We start from the raw sequence: 14,657 nt of genomic DNA, 5'->3' as shown, positions 1-14,657 counted from the left end.
GGGCTAAGGGATCTGCAAGAACCACCACTCTATTCAAAGTATCAAGGAGAGAGTAAGCCAAAGACTCAAGGGTCAACAGAGCCTGGAGGGCCATCCTTAGAACGAGTTCTAAGAGATGAACCATCTCTGGCGAGAACTATTAGAAATTATGGCTTAGGAGCACCACTGGGAGAGGAACCAGCCTACTACAGAAGACCTGAGGAGGTACATTGATTAGGACGTGGAGATCCAATGATGAGGTTTGTAGACCATCGTAGAATTAGACCTTCTCAAGTGCAAAAATGGGTAAACAAGAAATACACAGGAAACAGAGACCCAAGAGATCATGTAGCAGCCTTTGTGCATGTAATTAGAGCTGAAGAGGTGTTAGACTTCCCTACCCAATTTGCAGGGTTTGGACTAACCCTAGAGGATGACGCTGCCACTTGGTTTGACTCTGTAGAGCGTAGAGACTTTGAGTCTATGGAGGAAGTGTTTGACGAATTTATCGAGGAATTCTCACAAAGGGGAATAGCTCATAATACCGTCTCACAAATCCATAAATTCAAACAGAAAGATGGGGAATCTGTACGAAAGGCAGCCCTAAGACTAAAAAGATATGTTAAGTTATGTCCTATGGAGGAACTGCCAACTCAGTCCAGACTTATGCTTATATTCATCCAAGGACTAAGGAATGCGGATCTCCAGAAAGACTTACATATGAAGAGGATCACGACATTGAATGAGTTGACCAAGGAGGCTCTTTACCTTGTGGACAATTGTGCAGTCTACAAAGAGGGCGAGTTCAAGGACCTTGGCGACGATTCATCTTCACAACAAAGTGGAAGCAAGTCTTCTAAGACAGCACCGAAAGGAGAAGTAGCTGTAAACCAAGAGCTACTTGTAGATGAAGTGCTAAAAAAGATTAACTTGTGCACCAAAACCCAGGCTAAACAGGCCAAGTGGTGTGCTATTGAACAAAAATGGACAAACCATGGGACAAAGGAATGTTATTATAACAAAACCCAGGCTAAACAGCCCAAGTGGTGTGCTATTGAACAAAAATGGACAAACCATGGGACAAAGGAATGTTATTATAACAAGGGATATGTGAGAGAGAGACCTTACGCTCCCCAAGCTCCGGTAGCTTCTCCTCAAGTTCCACGGATGCCTAGGTATCAAGCAATCGGTGTTGAGGAAACAACCACCCCTACCAGGATTACGACCACTCGGTATAATATACACACCAACCGTAACGGAATCAGAGGATAAGGCTTTGGTGCCTATGCATGCATATTATGAAGATCCCAACGGATATGCGGCAAACTCTGTCTATTATCCATCGGAAGAACCCTCAACACCAGAACCATGGAGCATGATAGGAAGTACAGGACCACCAACAGCTACACAGGCAGCAAGAGAAGGAAGATATAGCTTAGATGAACTAACATTGTTGTTCATAGCCAACGGGGGCATGGGCGGATAGAGACATGCATACCAACAAACAGGAGCTCAAGGAGCACCTCAACAACCCAAGGGACCCTGCTACAAGTGTGATGGAGACCATTGGCTAAGAGACTGTCCTCATGATGAAATCATTAGAGTCAACGCATATTGCACCGAGTGTGGAGTTACTCATTTGATTCCCGATTGCCCTAAAAACCCGAGCAAAGGAGCAAAAACCACCTTGAACATGCTAGAAACAGTGCCTTCCAGTGGAGGGTCGGAAAATGAAACAATCATACCTATTCAGGCGGTAACACGAGCCCAATCTCAAAGAATGACGAACGAACCCATAGTTGAAGAGCCAAAAACCGATGCCCAAAGTTCAGAAACGAAAAATCAGAGAAGCACTTGGAAAGCTAGAAAGGCGCGTATGAAAGCTAGGAAAGAACGAGAGCAAACAGCTCTATCTGAGGAGTTGAAACATACAAAGGATAGATTAGAGCGGTTAGAGGATCTAGCTAGCTTAAGCTCACACACCACGGCAACCATAGCACCCAAGGAAATAGCAAAGCCCAAAAGTGCAGAATCAGGAGGATCTGTACTGGCAGACAAGGTAAATGAGCAGTTGGATGCGCTTCTAAAAGCTTATGAAGCCAGACTCAAAAAGAACCAAACCCAGGAGAAAATATGGATGACTTATCCATATGTGGAAATAGAAAAACAAAGGTTGGAAATGTGTAAAAAGATGATCAAAATAGCTCAATCATTGATGGAAGACCCGCTGGGTAAACCTACAAATTTGCATGAAGCACCAGCTCCAACCCCTATCCAACCAACTTTAGAGGAACAAGTAGAAACAAAGGAAAGACTCACTAATGCCTATGAGTCTAGAGGAGAGCCTATCATAGTGCCAAATACAACAGATGAAGCAAGTGACGGGTTCCAGCTTAAAACATTGACAGAAATAGGTAAGGACTGTAATGGTCTAGATGATCTGTGGAAGCAAATCCGTGAGGCCAACAAGGCTAATAGGATGAGTAACCACATGAATAGCACGAGAAAAGAGAAGGATGTGACCTTACCTCCTATTGAAGAATTTGAGGCAAGGTCGCATTTGAACTACGAGATACATTCACAAGGGGGAGACCAGGGATCAATTAGTTCGGGGCACACCCAACCAGACTCGTTGAAAACTTTACCTTCTTACCTAGGAGAGTATGAGGCCAGGTCTGAAGTGGAAGCAATCCCATCTCAAAGACTTTCTTCTAACAAAGTGATGGATTCACAAGGGTTGATTGAGCTATTGTCCACCCCGGTGGCATGCACAATCACATTAGGTACGACCAAACATGTGGACCACAGTAGGTAAATGCCTAGAAAATTTTGGAGGGAGAGACCCCACCTTGAGGCTACAGGAAGGGATCAGAGAGTTAGACAGGCCTCAACTAAATACTAGGCCAGTACCATTAAACAAGGTTGGAGAGTATTGCGAGGGAGAAGATGGAAACACCACCCTACCATTAGAATTCCAAGGAGTAGTTTCCAAAGCTATTCTTGACAGTGGAGAGGGAGTTGCTATCGCCACCAAGGAAATCTGGAAAAAGTGGGAAAAACCAGCTTTAAGAGCTACCAGAATGAAATTGCAATTGGCAGACGAGGTCATGGAGAAGCCTCTAGGACTCTTAAAAAAAGTGATTGTCACTTTGTGCGGGATCGAGTATGAGCATACATTCACGATAGTCGATTTCGACAAAAAGAACAATTATGAGATCATCTTGGGACGACCATTCATGCGACAATTGAAAATGGTCCAAGATTGGGGTTACGACCACATATACCTCGGACACGGCGAGACAACAACTAAAATACACCTGAAAGACCATAGTTACAAAGATGTGAACCAAACACCTGTGGAAGAGTTTGATTCAGCTACAGTAGCAGAATCAGAACTCCCAACATGGTTAGGGCAACAAAAAAGCTATGGATGTGCGGAGCTTCACATTGTGGAAGCTTAAGAAGAGAGGAATGCGTCTTAGAAAGAGCGATAGAGGACAAGGAGTATATTCTGGAACCTTTTCCTGAAGATGCCTTGGAACCTCTAGAATGAAAACACATTCTAGCAACATTGGATGTCTGTACCATTACAGATAGTCCAACAACAAAATTTTGCGATAAGGATGGCTATGATGTGCTACCCTACTACATGGTAAGCATTATACTAGGAGAAGATGAGACGATAGAACCACCAGAACAAGAAGAGTTTTATAACTCCTCTGAACATCTGGAAGTAAATGATGATGCAGATAATGAGTGTTCAGACACCTCAAGTGAGCATGGAAGGGAAACCGAGAATAGCAAGTTTTATGATTTTGCTAATCAGCACCCTAGACGCCAGGAGCGCTATAGGAGGAAACGAGCAGGAAACAAAGCGAGAAAGAACCTGATGCTCAGGATAAAAGGTAAAACTCACTATTTGATGCTTGTAAAAGCAGAGGATTGTGTAAAAGATCAAATATCAGGAAGATTCTCAAAAGAGCGAATGGAAAGAATGAGAGAGGAAATAAAACAGGAACGAAAAGCTAAAACAGAAACAAAATCACAAAAATCTCAAAAATAAAAAAAAGAGACAACAAAAGACCAAGAGTGGACCAAACTGGAGCATAAACAGAAATACCAAGAACTGAAGCGGTCTTTACGTGAGATATGGACTACTGAAGAAGATAGTGATGGTAAAGGGGAGTCAGAACAAGGAAACATGAATGTACCATCACACTATCGGAAATTTACCATCCAGGATAGAAAAATCATCATGACACCACCAGTCAGGGAAAGAACCAACCAAAAATCTTACGATGGGCCTGAAAATGCAAAAAGGATAGACCTCACGGAACCAGGTGAAAAGTCTCAGCCGGTCTATATAGCAAACGATTTAGAGCCTAAAGAAGAAGAACGGCTAACACAACTTCTCAAGAAACATAAAGATGTGTTTGCATGGTCCTATAAAGACCTCAAAGGAGTTAATCCATCGATATGCCAACATACAATTCCTTTGAAATCGGATGCAAAACCTAGCAAACAACGTCCTTATACATATAATGATACATTTGCTAAACGAATCAAAGAGGAGATTGATAAGCTGATGGAAGCTGAATTCATCTATGAAATTGAACATACAGATTGGGTGTCACCCATTGTGGTAGTTCCCAAAAAGAACGGCAAACTGCAAGTGTGTGTAAACCTCAAAAAGGTAAATGCAGCCACCATAAGGGATAATTATCCCTTGCCACTCACAGAACATGTACTTGAGCGGGTGGTCGGAAAACGGGTTTTTTCCTTTCTGGATGGGTTTTCGGGATACAACCAACTGGAAATTGCAAGCTGTTAAGTATGGAGCCTGAGTTACCCTTGTAATTTTCTGTGGTAAAAGCGCACATTTGTAAGGCCCCCATTATGAGGAGAAGCCATCGTGCGTGAAGGAAAATCACTCATCGGAAACCAAAATTTTCACGGACAAGAATGAGGGGCAACTTTAAAGGCCTCGGGGGCGGAGGCCCCCGATACTTTTTTTTTTCGCCGGAATATTCTTTTTCGCCCGAATACTGTGGCCGGACGGCGGCCGGAAAGTGGTCGGAAAACAACCGGTCAGTTGGCCGATGGCCGGTAGTCAATGGCCGATGGCCGGTGGTCCGAAGTCAATGGCCGGTGGCCGGTAGCCGAATTCAAAAGTGGACTTGTCTTCTCAAGGGCGGCCACACATGGGCGGATTGGAGGGTCCGATTTGGACTTATTCGCACAAGGGCGGCTACACATGGCTGTCTCTCATAAGAGAGGGCAGCCCTTTTGGCCTATAAAAGGAGGCCATTTCTACACACATTTCATAGTGTGAAGTTGATGCAACAAGGTGAGTGTGAGGTGGTGAGAGTGAAGCAAGGCGGGAGCTCCATTAAGGGTATAATCCCTTTGTAAACTACTTCTTGTTTTGAAGTACTAAAGCCATTGAGTGGTTGCTTTCCCGTGGACGTAGCCCACATTGGGTGAACCACGTATATCGTGTGTACTCTCTCTCTCTCTCTCTCTCTCTCTCTCTCTCTCTCTCTACTCTATAATCTCGTGTATATAAATCTGTCTCTCTCCATTAAGTAATCTACTCAATTATCTATTTAGCTACGTCTTATTTCCTAACACAAGCGAGGATCAAAACAAAACAGCGTTAAAAAAAAATCCCACAGAATGGGGAATTTATGCATATCGAGTTATGCCCTTTGGCTTAACCAATTCCCCAGCTACTTTCCAAAGGTTAATGACGCATGCGTTCAAAGAATACCTGAGAATATCCCGCATGTACCTTTTACAGAAGAAAAAGTGGAACAGGTACGACAGAAACTGCTAGACGAGCAAGAGAGCCACGAGAAAGAAAGAAAGACTAAGGCAGACCGAGATTTAAAGCAAAAGCCTACATCTCTACCGGCCAGCCCACAGCCCTCACCACCACCCTCACCACCTCTTAGCAGCCCTCCACAAGAAGATAAAGAGGAGGAGGACAAACCAGAAGAACAAGAAGAGGCCAAGCAAGAGCAGAGCAAGGAGCCGAAACCAAAGGAAGAGGCTAAGCCTCAAAGTGGGCAACAAGAGCCAAATGATTCATATAACACATTTTTGGACCTGCTAGCAGCAGGATACACAAAAGAAGAGGCTGCCACAGTCGCATTCGACTTGGCAAGCCTAAGGAACAAATGCAAAGCATCAGGTTAGTAGAACTAAAAGAGATGGCCACAGATACAGTGGACCTGCACCCGCCCTCCAACGATTGGGATGTGGTGATAACAAAGTTAACGGGGTTAAGAGCGCAGTCCATGGCCTCAGAAAGTGAGATGGCAGCTCTCAAGGCCACTGAAGTGAAGATAAAGTTGGAAGTAGACTCTTTGCAAGGACAAAGTCAAAGGCAGAAAGACAGAGAAGCAGAGCTATAGGCCAGCCTCGCAAGGGCATTGCAAAGATGCAGAGATAGATCAAGAAGCCATCCTGAAGGAGTACGAGCGGAAGTGCGACGCGAGAGAGAGTGCGAGAAGAAGAGCACAACGATATGGTGAACTCGCTCTACTGTAATGTGTAGAGCATAATGAGTTCTTATTAGGTTTTTACAAAAGAATATGTGTACATACCTGGCGACCCGCCCACTTACCTGGGCGACCACATTGGGCTTTATATCCCAACACATCTAAGATGAGGTCCTTGAGCTCAAGGACCAGCTCAAAGTGAAAGATCAAACCATCCAGAGGCTGCGGGCATCTCTTGCCAGAGTCAGAGCTACTATCTCGACTCACATCACTACGGAAAGCCAACTTTATGAAGAACAGATGCAAGAACTTTAGAAAGAGCTGATTCTAGAGAAAAAGCAACAATTGATGATAGCAGAAGGGTCAATTTTTATGCAAACACGAATGGAAGAAGACCAAAAAGCCCTGCAAGAAGAATTAGAAAGTATCAAAAGACAGCTTGAGGAGGCGGGGAAGATAAACGCCGAATTGAACGACCTCCTCGTGAATATGGGTGAAGAAGCTAAAACAGAAAAACAGAAACTCCTAAAGCAGATTGAGGAGCTGAGAGGACAGCAAGCCGGGGAGCAAGAGGGCACAGGGCCAGCGGCCAATGAAGGCATAGATTTAGAAAATGTGGAGGATCCGGTGGACACACCTATGCAAGAGGAAATCCTAGAAGGATCGTCTCAAGAGCCACAAGATCTGGCACAGGAAGAGGAGGAAAAACTGTGTAAAGTAATAGAGGTGGAGATCAGAGAGACGGCAAAGGAAGCCTTGGAATGGGAGAAGAGGGTTTTCAAATCCATGACTATCCAGAAGATCGACGCCAGCAACCTCAGGCGCGAATGGCTTCAACCCTCTCTCCCATATCCATTGCTGAAGTATGAAGCTTCCACCATCAATAAGAGGATTAGAGAAGAGCCTACAGTGCCACTCTACAACGCAGATATCTCCCAACCAGAAGGGGTCAAGCTAATAGTTGAATCTCATCCAAAATGGAGGAAGGCCTGGTTGACAAAGTACCCACAATACCTAATCCATTTGGTAGAGGCACCGAAAAACATCAGAGACAACCTCAGCTTTTGTCCTCTACCAAGGATCAGGACGTGGAAAGCCCAGGAGATATTACAAAGGAGCCAATCCACTTGGCTAAATTATCCTAAGCTGCCAGGCTTGAAGGCAAGTGAGAGAATAAGTGTCCAATACATGGTGAAAACCCTAATGGTCTCCATCAAATTGTTCACTAGCCTACCTGACCTTACGTGCATCATGATGAAGAAAATCTGCAAAACTCTTTTAGCACTATTTGAGACATGCAAGCCAGTCCAGGTGACAAACAGTATCTTCTTCTTCCAAGATACTTACAGATTTGCCTATGATCTGTCTGTTCAGCCTTCTAAGGAGGTGATACATGCGTTGTATCAAAGGATAATGTTCCTACCATCCTATCACCTCCAGGCCTTTGAAGAAGCGTTCTACACCGGCTTCTTCACAATAAACACTGATATTTTTGGCCCAACAATGATGAATCTACATGCAAGATACGAATCATTGATCAAGATGCGCGAAACCATACGATGAAGAACCAGATCAGCGACCATGTCAGGGACGACATGAGCAAGGAGGGGGGGAGTGTGAGAAGCTAGACACACCCCACGGAAACTAACTACTCGAAAGATTATCATTTTTGTAATTATTCATTTATTGAGGAAACCCAATTTTTCACCTTGTAAATATTGGGGCTTACAGAAGTTTCTAGATTGTATCCCAGTTTTGATAGTTAGATTGAGTAGATGGTTGATTTTGGAACTTTAGGGTTTGAGAATTGTAAGGTATTTATACCACTTTTTGACCTTAATGAAAAAACCTTTTGTCATTTTTAAAGGAAGTTTTGAAGTCTGTGAGTGAGCGTACTGTATACGAGAGAGAGTGTGAGCTTCATCTTGATGCTACGTGTGCACCGGTGGTCGGAATCGAGTGCGGAGAGGTGCAGCGTGTTGCCCCCGATGAGAGCTATGCGCCGATACCTACATTGCGCGCGTATGGTCCGGTTTTGTGAGCTCCTTTTACGAGCTTCATCTGGTGATTCGGTGAGCATATGTTGTCCGATTTTGCATTGCAGCATATCCACGCATTCACATTGAGTAGAGCTACACATTAGGCACTTTAGATTTCGGAAAGGAAGACCTGCAAATTTCGGCCAGACATCCTACGCGATTTTGCACTGTGTGTTTTGGGTTGAGGTTTTGGTTCATAGACCTTAGGGAGAGCGACCTATTGGTATTGGTAGGGTCTCCTTCAAGTTCTATGGTGTTTTGAGATTGTTTGTGTTAAGTATGGAGCCTGATTTACCCTTGTAATTTTCTGTATTAAAAGCGCACATTTGTAAGGCCCCCATTATGAGGAGAAGCCATCGTGCGTGAAGGAAAATCACTCACCGGAAACCAAATTTTTCACGGACAAGAATTAGAGGCAACTTTAAAGGCCTCGGGGGCGGAGGCCCCTGAGACTTTTTTTTTTCCGGAATATTCTTTTTCGCCGGAATATTATGGCCGGACGGCGGCCGTAAAGTGGTCAAAAAACAACCGGTCGGTTGTTCGGTGGCCGGTAGTCAATGGCCGGTGGTCGGAAGTCAATGGCCGGTGGCCGGTGGCCGAATTCAATGTCCGGTGGCTGAATTCAAAAGCGGACTTGTCTTCTCAAGGGCGGCCACACATGGGCGGATTGGAGGGTCCGATTTGGACTTATTCGCACAAGGGCGGCTACACATGGTTGTCTCTCATAAGAGAGGGCAGCCCTTTTGGCCTATAAAAGGAGGCCATTTCTACACACATTTCATAGTGTGAAGTTGATGCAACAAGGTGACTGTGAGGTGGTGAGAGTGAAGTAAGGCGGGAGCTCCATTAAGGGTATAATCCCTTTGTAAACTACTTCTTGTTTTGAAGTACTAAAGCCATTGAGTGGCTGCTTTCCCGTGGACGTAGCCCACATTGGGTGAACCACATATATCGTGTGTACTCTCTCTCTCTCTCTCTCTCTCTCTCTCTCTCTCTCTCTCTCTCTCTCTACTCTATAATCTCGTGTATATAAATCTGTCTCTCTCCATTAAGTAATCTACTCAATTATCTATTTAGCTACATCTTATTTCCTAACAACTGGTATCAGAGCAAGGTTTGCTCGTAGCTAAATTATCTCAAGGAAAGGATTCCTTGAATTGAGTGGGAGTTATGGCGGAGGAAGGGAAGCTCAAGATTGAGAAGTTCAACGGCAAAAACTACCAACATTGGAAGATGCAGATTGAAGACTATCTCTACCAGAAGGACCTCTATTTGCCACTAGGCGGTCTTGTGAAGAAGCCCGCAACAATGGCAGATGAAGCATGGATTGTCCTTGATCGAAAGGCACTGGGAACAATCCGGTTAAGCTTGGCATCAACGGTGGCCTTCAATGTTTCGGAGATGAAGACCACGGAGGACTTGATGAAGTCACTTGACGACTTCTACGAGAAACCATCGGCATCCAATAAGGTATTTCTTATGAAGCGCTTGTTCAATCTAAAGATGGCAGAGAATGGTTCAGTTGCAGAACACCTAAATGACTTTAACACAAACATAAGTCAACTTCGATCAGTGAAAATCAATTTCGATGACGAAGTGCGAGCTCTCCTTATACTATCATCTCCACCGGATAGTTGGGACAGCCTTGTGATGGCTGTAAGTAATTCTATCTCTGGCACAAATACTCTTAAGTTTGATGATGTTGTGGGTGTTCTCCTAAGCGAGGAAATGCGAAGGAGAAGCACAGGAGAATCATCAAGTGCTGCACTATCAATGGAAACAAGAGGAAGTCTTAAGGAGAGGATCAAAAACCAAAAGGGTCGTGATCGCTCAAGGCGGAGCAAGTCACGCACAAAGTCAGTTCTTGAATGTTGGAACTGCGGCAAGAAGGGCCACGTCAAGAAGGATTGCTGGTCCAAGAAGAAGAAGGAGACAGAGTCTCAAGACAACAAGCCAACATCGGAGGCCAATGTGGCAGGTAAAGTAGAGCAAGATGCTCTAATTCTCTCATTAGACAATGTGTCTAATTCCTAGATAGTAGATTCCGGGGCTTCATTCCATGCGACACCACACAAGCAACATTTCCAAGACTACACCAAAGGTAATTTTGGGTATGTATACTTGGGATATGATGAAGCTTGTGAGATTGTCGGCAAAGGTACAGTTTCTGTCAAAACTGCTAACGAAAATGAATGGAAGCTTAAAAATGTTAGGCATGTTCCTTCTCTTCGCAAAAATTTGATCTCTACAGGACAATTGGACGATGAAGGTCACAACATTGCATTCGGAAACAAACGGTGGAAGATCTCAAAGGGATCTTTGGTGGTTGCCAAGGGTGAAAAAGTCGGTACACTTTACTTGTGTACTGTTAGCACACAACCTTCAGCTTGTGCAGCAACTACAGAAGTTGACAGTGCGGTGTGGCACTACCGACTTGGGCATATGAGTGCCAAAGGAATGCAAATCCTTCAAACAAAGAAGCTTCTACCAAGTTTGAAAGAAGTGGACTTAGAGTTCTGTGAAGATTGTGTTTATGGTAAACAAAAGAGGGTAAAATTTCAAAATTCAGGAAATGAAAGAAAAAATAAAAAACTTGAGTTGGTTCATTCTGATGTTTGGGGTCCTGCAAGTACACCATCACTTGGTGGCTCATTGTACTATGTAACATTCATAGACGATGCGACTAGAAAAACATGGGTTTATGTCATGAAGAATAAATCCGATGTATTTTCCATATTTCAAAGGTGGAAAGCCTTTGTGGAGAACGAAACAGGTACCAAGGTTAAATGCCTCAGATCCGACAATGGAGGCGAATATTGCAGCCAAGCTTTTGAAAGCTTTTGTGCTAGCAATGGCATTCGGAGGCAAAGGACAACCCCAAGGACACCTCAACAAAATGGGATTTCGGAAAGGATGAACAGGACAATCATGGAACGAGCACGAAGCATGCGGCTACATGCAGGCCTACCGCTTGAGCTTTGGGCGGAAGCTGTAAGTACGTCTGTGTACTTAATCAATCGGTCACCCTCAATGGCATTGGATGGGGGAGTTCCAGAAGAGGCATGGACAGGTAAACCGGTGAATTATGCATTTCTCAAAGTGTTTGGGTGTGAGGCTTTCATGCACATAGATAGAAGCCTAAGATCAAAGTTAGATGCAAAGTCCAAAAAGTGTTTCTTCATTGGCTATGGAGAACGAGACTTTGGGTATCGCCTATGGAATCCTGAAGATGGTAAAATCTTAAGGAGTAGGGATATAATTTTTAACGAACAAAATATGTACAAAGATTACTTGAAAAAAAAAGAAACAGGTGATGAGTACATGGAGCTTGAGGACGGTCAAGACTCAAGGACTGCAAACGGTGACAATGTGCAACAACGTCAACCAAATGAGGAGCCTCAACCTATTCCCCGAAGATCTACAAGAGCAAGTAGACCTCCAGAAAGGTTTTTTCCTTCCTTCAACCATCTCTTGATCTCAGATTCTGGAGAGCCGGAATCATATGAAGAAGCTATGCAACATGAATCCAAAGAAGAATGGACGAAGAGCATGCAAGTGGAGATGGACTCACTACATCGCAACCAAACATGGGAGTTGGTTGAGTTGCCTAAAGGTAATCGGGCATTCTAAAACAAATGGGTGTACAAGCTAAAGGAAGAAGAAGGTGGGAAGAAAAGGTACAAGTCTAGGCTTGTGGTAAAAGGTTTTTCTCAAAAGAAAGGTATTGACTTCAATGAAATATTTTCTCCTGTTGTAAAAATGAACTCAATTAGGCTTGTCTTAAGCCTTGTGGCTGCTCATGATCTAAATCTCAAGCAAATGGATGTAAATACGGCATTCCCTCACGGTGACTTAGAGGAGGAAATCTACATGCTTCAACCAAAGGGGTATGAAGTAAAAGGTAAGGAGAAAATGGTTTGCAGATTAAAGAAGAGCTTGTATGGTTTAAAGCAAGCATCAAGACAATGGTACTTGAATTTTGATCGATGGATGTTGGATCATGGATTCACAAGATGCAACTTGCATCACTGCGTCTACACGGAGAATTTGGGAGATGGGAAATTCATCATCCTCATGTTGTATGTTGATGACATGTTGATTGCAAGTGCTAACATGCAGGACATCAAAGACCTAAAAGAGGAGCTATCCAAATCTTTTTCAATGAAAGATTTAGGTGCTGCAAAGAGGATACTTGGTATGAAAATATCAAGGGACAGGACGAAGAAGACAATAAAGCTATCTCAAGAAGATTACATCAAGAAGGTACTAGAAAGGTTTGCACTGCAAAATGTAAAACCAGATTCTACACCTTTGGCTGGTCATTTTAAACTAACGAAGGATATGTATCCAAAGACACAAGAGGAGATAGCCTATATGTCTAAAGTTCCATATGATGCAGCAGTAGGTTCTCTAATGTATGCTATGGTCTGGACAAGGCCAGACATTGCACATGTAGTGGGAGTTGTGAGTAGGTTCATGGACAACCCACGTAAAGAGCATTGACAAGCTGTGAAGTGGATACTTAGGTATCTAAAAGGGACAACAACAAATGCTTTGTATTTTGGAGGAACTGATATTTTTCTAGAAGGGTATGCTGATGCAGATATGGCAGGTGACAAAGATACTCGAAGGAGCACTACTGGCTATGTGTTCACAGTTGGAGGCACAGCAGTAAGCTGGGCTTCAAAGCTGCAGAAAGTGGTTTCACTTTCTACCACAAAAGCAGAGTATGTAGCAATGACGGAGGCAAGCAAAGAAATTCTGTGGCCTCACATATTCTTAGAAGAGCTTGGATTCAAACAAGACAATTGTGTCTTGTACAGTGATAGCCAAAGAGCTATCCATCTTGCGAAGAACTCAGCCTTTCATTCAAGGACAAAGCACATTGAGGTGAGATATCACTTCATACGCACTCTTTTGGACGAGGGACAACTAAAGCTAGGAAAGGTGCATACAAGTGAAAATCCTACAGACATATTTACAAAGGTGGTCAACAAGGAGAAGTTGAGCTTTTGCTCATCTTCAATCGGCATTCAAGGATAAGAAGCCAGAATGGAAAGCAGTCACAGGTTTGGTTTGGAGATCAGTCTCCAAGTGGGAGATTGTTAAGTATGGAGCCTGATTTACCCTTGTAATTTTCTGTGGTAAAAGCGCACATTTGTAAGGCCCCCATTATGAGGAGAAGCCATCGTGCGTGAAGGAAAATCACTCACTGGAAACCAAAATTTTCATGGACAAGAATCAAAGGCAACTTTAAAGGCCGGACGGCGGCCGGAAAGTGGTCGGAAAACAACCGGTCGGTTGGCCGGTGGCCGGTAGTCAATGGCCGATGGCCGGTGGTCGGAATTCAATGGCCGGTGGCCGGTGGTCGGAAGTCAATGGCCGGTGGCCGAATTCAAAAGTGGACTTGTCTTCTCAAGGGCTGCCACACATGGGCGGATTGGAGGGTCCGATTTGGTTATTCGCACAAGGGCGGCTACACATGGTTGTCTCTCATAAGAGAGGGCAGCCCTTTTGGCCTATAAAAGGAGGCCATTTCTACACACATTTCATAGTGTGAAGTTGATGCAACAAGGTGACTGTGAGGTGGTGAGAGTAAAGCAAGGCGGGAGCTCCATTAAGGGTATAATCCCTTTGTAAACTACTTCTTGTTTTGAAGTACTAAAGCCATTGAGTGGCTGCTTTCCCGTAGACGTAGCCCACATTGGGTGAACCACGTATATCGTGTGTACTCTCTCTCTCTCTCTCTCTCTCTCTCTCTCTCTCTCTCTCTCTCTCTCTCTCTCTCTCTCTCTCTCTCTCTCTCTCTCTACTCTATAATCTCGTGTATATAAATCTGTCTCTCTCCATTAAGTAATCTACTCAATTATCTATTTAGCTACGTCTTATTTCCTAACAGTTTGATGGGTGTTTGGCTCTAGACAACGTTGTAGAAAGTTTCCTCTTATGCACTCTTGAAGGCTGTGACTTAGACAATTGGTAGAGACCTCTGTAGGAATTAGTTAGAAGTCGGTCGAGTGTAGGTTGACACCTTATACTTGCTTCCACGCGCCTGCGGGTTGAGCTTCGTCCTTAGCTGACAAATCTTGTTAGGTGAGTTCTCGTTGTGTTGACATCCGTCGCGGCGTATCCGTCC

The sequence above is a fragment of the Adiantum capillus-veneris genome, chromosome 11 (genome assembly GCF_014529385.1).
Source record: "Adiantum capillus-veneris isolate H3 chromosome 11, ASM1452938v2, whole genome shotgun sequence".
NCBI classification, from domain to species: domain Eukaryota; kingdom Viridiplantae; phylum Streptophyta; class Polypodiopsida; order Polypodiales; family Pteridaceae; genus Adiantum; species Adiantum capillus-veneris.
The sequence above is the reverse complement of the archived record's forward strand: the minus strand, read 5'-3'. Positions refer to the sequence as shown.